We start from the raw sequence: 5,626 nt of genomic DNA, 5'->3' as shown, positions 1-5,626 counted from the left end.
CTAGCATTAACCCTTGGTTATGGTGTCTGAATTTAGCACATACAAAAGAAGTTATACAATAAGTATTTGTGGGTATGAAATCACTCAAAGACTTATCATTTGCATCTACTATATAAGGATCTTCATAGTAATGCTCAAATAGATTAGTAAAATCCCAACTTTGATTGTACAAAGTTGTTAGATCCATCACAAATTGATGTTGGTATTGTAAGAACTCGAGAAAATATATGTATACCTTGAATTTATTTTATTTTATTTATTTGTTATTAGAAATATTACATATATTATACAATTGATTAAATTAAGTGTTTAATTGATTTCTTAAAAATTGAAAATAAGGAAATATCCTAGAATGGTATAGAAAATTCTTATAGGGGTATGTAAATTGGAACAAACTAAAGTTTGAGACAATATTTGAAGATGATAAAATAACAACACCCTAACTAGTAAATAAACCAAAGTCAAAAGACCATTTTAACCCTAAAGTTTAAGCAATTAACCATGCAACCAAAGGGGAACTGCCTTCTGGAATGGAACCGAGAGGAAGTAAGGAAAATAATCTACTAGTGTTTTGGGCGGTGACCGAGTGGAAAAAAACCACAAGGCCACATCCTTTCTTTCTTTCCAAAAATAAAACCGAGAGTGGAACTAAAAGTGAGGGAGAGAAATTTGGCTAGCTGCATCACCTGTTAACCATAATCAAGAAAGAGTAACGCAAGGAGAACGGGAGAATCTGGTGCTAGGACCTTGAGGAACCGAAGCAGGGAGAGTTAGAGCAGTCTGCCATTATCGAACTTTAGGGGAAAAGAGGTAAGAATCTATAATAACCTCCTGCTTATTTAGTATAAATGACTATATATACAAGCTGCATGTTGAATTTAGCAAAGAAAATGAGTCCTTAACTAAAGTAAAATTCTGTTTTGAAAGAGATGAAAACTGTCGGACAAAAATGGAGGGAATCGAGAGTTGTTGTTTGAGTTGCAGCCCATAAATGATGTAAAATTTCTGTAATAACCTCTTAATCATCCAGTACACTTGAATATTAATGTTGCATTCTAGATTTTAGCTAAGGAAAATTAAGTTTTGTTGAAGAAAAATCTTGTTTAGAAACTGATAACTTGCTGGAAGAAAATTATGTTCTCTAGCCGAGAGATAGGAACTGGTTATATAGCTTAGTATTCAAAATTATGAAACAATTTTCTTCTGGAAGTTCAAGTTATATGTTACTTTTGTTTAATCTGAGAATCTAGAGCCAGGTTGATAACTTGAGTGAGAATTCTGCAAGAAATAGTTGGAAGTTTCTGTTAAGTTGGCCGAAGAAGGAAAGATGGAAATTTTAACAGTTTCTTCTAGAGAATTTGGTTGCGAAAACTTATATCATGGTTCAACATACCTCCTAACACATTAATTCTAACATACATATTGATTTAGATAAAATGGTGAGTTCTGCCAAAGAGGAGAAACTTGTCTAGTAACTGCTTATTGCTGGAAAATTCTGTTCGAACCGAAGGAATGAGAGCTGATTATACAATTTGTTGTTTGAAATATTGGAGGCACTTACTAGCAAATGCATGATATATATGTCTCATCTCTTGTTCTGAAAGATACTTGCCTGTAAAACTAATAAAAACTTGGTAATTTTGGCTGAAATTACTGAAGAAAGCTGATGAAACCTTTAAGATGGCCGAGAGGGAGAAATGAACTCCTGATCAGCTTTTCTTTCAAATTTCAACTTTGTAAACTTTTATACATGATGTTTAAGGCTACTTTGTAGTTTAATAATTATATTTGGCACAATGAGTTGGAGTTAAACTAAAGAAATTGGGAAGGAAAAACTGTAAACCAGGCTGCTACATTGCTGAAAGAGTTAGTTGACTAATGCAATTGCTGATGACAGATTTTTGTGTGTGATATTTGATCAAATAACTTGCTGAAATTAGGTGTTATGTGCCCTGGTTTATGGTGGACCGAATGTATACTAAGTAATTAGTGCTTTAAGCAAGTAAAGATGGAGTTGTTGAAAATTTTGAAGCGATAATGCTGGAAATTTTGCTTGCCGGCCGAAACAGTGAAAAGATGAGTCTTTCATGATGTTTTCGCAAATTCTAAGATAACTTCTTGTAATTACAAACATAAAACAGCTTATAACATCTTGACCCTATTTTCATGAACATTTTAAAGACCTTAAAACTTGAGGGGCTGGTGTAGTGGAACAAAACCTAAACTACAAACAACTTAGAATCTGGTTTAACTTAAATGGAACAAATGAAAAGTTCACTTGCCTTAATCTTTGAATAATGAATAGAAAATGGTTTAATCTTAGTTTAAACATCTTACAAGACTTTAAACTTGGAGTATATGTATGTTTCCATGGTTTGAGTTGATAAAATTGATAAGTCTTGAAGTGAAATGTGAGATAGGTTGTTGGATTTGTTATAACGTGTTTTATATGCCAAAACTTGACTTTAATAGTTGACAAGTATATATTTTACGTATTTTTAGTGTGTTTTATTAGTTAGTTTTGGTGTGTTTTAGTCACTTTTATAGCTAATTAACTAGGATTCTAGTGAAAATATGTATTTTGTGGTTTAAGTGGGCAAAAATGCATTTTTATGGATTTTAATGGTAAAAATTTCATTTTTTTGTAGGTTTAATGATTCAATCATCGAATGGAGTGGCTTGAGAACATAATTGGATGATTGATGATGGTTTGAAGTGGTTTAAAGAAGATATGAAGTGCAAAAGAGGAAATGCAATCAAGAACAAAAGAAGAAAAGTTTCACAGCTTTGACACCTTGTGGTATTTCAGCTATATTTTGAGCTACAAGCATTTTATTGAGGTGATTCTTGAACCATTTTTAAGCTAAGAGACATATCTATATTTGGTATGAAGACATCGAAATCTAGTTCAGTTGTTTGACTTGTCAAAAAGTCAAAATATAGAAGTGCAACTCTGTTATCATAAGCTGAAACAAAGCTCTGACCCATCTTGGATATTTTGATCATATCTTGGTCCACAGAGCTCCAAATTAGATGATTCTTAAGACATTATAAAGCTAATTCAAAGGGCTACAATTTTTATGTTTTGCATAAAAGCTAGTTTGGTCTCCATCAGTGAGAAAATAGCATTTTAAGTGGTGCCAAGTGCGCAGAAGTGAAAACACGACTACATGAATACGTGGCTTGAAGTCGCATATTCTCAAGTCGCGTATTCCTCAATTTTGGCTGCAACTTGTTCAGTAACTTGTGTTTTGTTCACACAAGCTTTTTGACCCATTTTCTTGCAAGAGTATCGGTGGAAACAACCCAAGACAGCTGTAAAAGAAGCTTTACAACTCATTTCTAGCATGTTTATGGGCTCAAGACATGATTTAATATTTTGTCTCTTGGAAGAAGTTCCTCTATATATAGAAGCCTTTGGAAGATATTTTAAAAGTTTTGGAAAGCTAGAGAAACTCACCAAAAATGTAGTTTTCACTAAAATTTCCTTAGTTCATTAGTTAGGGTAGTATAGAGTAGTTAGCGTAGTTTTTCCTTCTTGTATTTGTAGTTAGATTTGGATGAAAATTGAGGAGCAAATATGGAGAGTTTGAAACTCATGTGATAAAGGTGATATCTCTCCTATCACTTTCTCTTTTGTATTTGAATTCATGTTTAGTTAAAGTTTATGCCTAGAGTATGGATGAACTTTCTATATCTTGTTTGTGATGTTTACTTGGTTATTTGATGATATTATTTTGAGCAAGTTAATTATCACTTTTGCTTTTCTAATCATGATTAACCGGTCATTAATTGTGATTATTTATAGGTGTTAAGTTTGCAATGAGATTTGGAACTTAACACTAGTTCAAGGATGTAATAAACCTAGGGAGTACACTCACGAGAGTATAGATGCACCTTTGTGGTTTAAGAGACTTGTTTCATGTAATTTTATAGAAAAAATGAACTTGTAGTTGATTCATAATCACGAGAGTATGTATGGTTTAACTATAAGTATAGTTGATTCACTACGAGAGTAGGTTTCACATACATTAGGAAATTACGCCATAACTAGCCAAGATAATAGCATTCACTGAACCGGTAATATCATTTGCAAGAGTAGTAAAGAATTCCATATCTCTAAGAGCTTTATAGTGTTATTTTCATTACTTTTTATGTTTATGGTAGTCTAGGTAATAAAGGAGTTTGAAAACCACCGGTAATTGAAAATCTTCTCTGTGGGATTGACCCTTAATAACCTATACTCACTCACAATTTGTATACTTGTGAAAAATCGCGTGTGGGATATTGAGAATGTTATAAATGTAAAACTTGATTATGGATGGGCTAAATTGTATATGAATACCCCACGAACATCAATAGTTTAAATCATAAGGTAACAAATGATAGGTGATCATATACGAATTGTATATTCACTTTAGAGTTATAAACTTGTCTCAAGGGGCAGCCGTGAGCCAGGAATCAGCCTCGAGGTTCGAGAGTAATTTATTTTGGATAGGGTGAGTGTTCTTAAGTTACCTGTACTTATTGTTGTTGATGGTGCTTAATTGTTTGAAATTTACTTGCAAAGGTCGGAGCGTACCTAATCGCTACCGCCTTATTGTATTGAAATGAGTGTTAATTGATTGTGCATGAATGACTGTAGACCGCTGTGAACCTTATTACACCAGTTGAATTGGGCCCTATGCCTTGGATAGTTGATCTAATCGAGCTAGTGAAGGACTCGGTCGACTAGTTTCACTAACATGAGCTACTGAAAGGTATATTCGAGTATCACCTGGGAGTTTGGACAATAATGAATTGTTTTGGATTGTCAGGAATTGTTTATTGTTTTGGTGGTTATAAGGAGACAATGGAGGAGCAAGGTGGTGAAGTGTATCCTTTTAATGATTGTTTAACTTATTTAATAGCCTCGTTGATTGGTTATAAATTTTGTGAAGTTTTGCACTGGCAATGCCTTATACTTTTGAACCTCACTGAGTTTTAACTCAACCGTTTAGTTTGTTTTCCTTACAGGAGTTGGTGGTCGAGAAACAAGCAAGTTGACTTAGGAAGTTATTGTGAAGAGCTTTTGTGGTGTAGAAATTGTAAATATAATTTCTTTTGTATCATGATTTGGTTGAATCTTTTTGTTTTGAACTTGGTGTAGTACAAGGAATGAACGTTTGGATTTTAGTATATAAAACTGTTATCTCTGAAGTTAATGTTAGTTAATGAGACCCGGCGAGAGCCAGGCAGGCGATCCGCTAACTTTTAGGATACAGCTTAAAAGAAGGTGAGACCGTCACAGGTATGATACATCTTACATGGCACAGATATTCTTCAACATACGAGGCAATAAAGACATGAAGTCCACTCCATAAGAATCACACTAACTAACACAATTTGAAGTTGACAAATGGAACACTTGGCAACTAGCTTTTGGACGTTGGAATAGCTTGAAAGATCATAACATTCAGTTGGAATAAGCATGAAATCTGGTTGCATTGCACAAGATAATTGTGGAAACGGTTGGACAGCTTTATAACCCATAAAAACAAAATAACTTTCAATTTGAAAAGAACCAGAAATTGGATAAAGAAACAATGGAACATCATTAGTTAAATGGTAAGAAGGTATAGAACTA

At 33.4% G+C, this 5,626-nt stretch overlaps 1 long non-coding RNA gene across 2 annotated transcripts; it reads left to right on the top strand.

Annotated features, from left to right (window-relative positions):
* The first annotated feature begins 579 nt into the window (after positions 1-579).
* On the top strand, positions 580-5,209 carry LOC140012615 (uncharacterized). 2 transcript variants are annotated; one of them, XR_011819799.1, is made up of 3 exons: positions 580-810; positions 2,649-4,760; positions 5,017-5,209. It is a non-coding gene; the product is annotated as an uncharacterized lncRNA (long non-coding RNA). The 2 variants fall into 2 exon arrangements; XR_011819798.1 differs by having other exon boundaries at positions 2,649-5,209.
* The last annotated feature ends 417 nt before the right edge of the window (positions 5,210-5,626 follow it).

The sequence above is a fragment of the Coffea arabica genome, chromosome 8e (assembly GCF_036785885.1).
Source record: "Coffea arabica cultivar ET-39 chromosome 8e, Coffea Arabica ET-39 HiFi, whole genome shotgun sequence".
In the NCBI taxonomy this organism is placed as follows: domain Eukaryota; kingdom Viridiplantae; phylum Streptophyta; class Magnoliopsida; order Gentianales; family Rubiaceae; genus Coffea; species Coffea arabica.
Note: the sequence above shows the minus strand (reverse complement) of the source record. Positions and strands in the feature narration are given on the sequence as shown.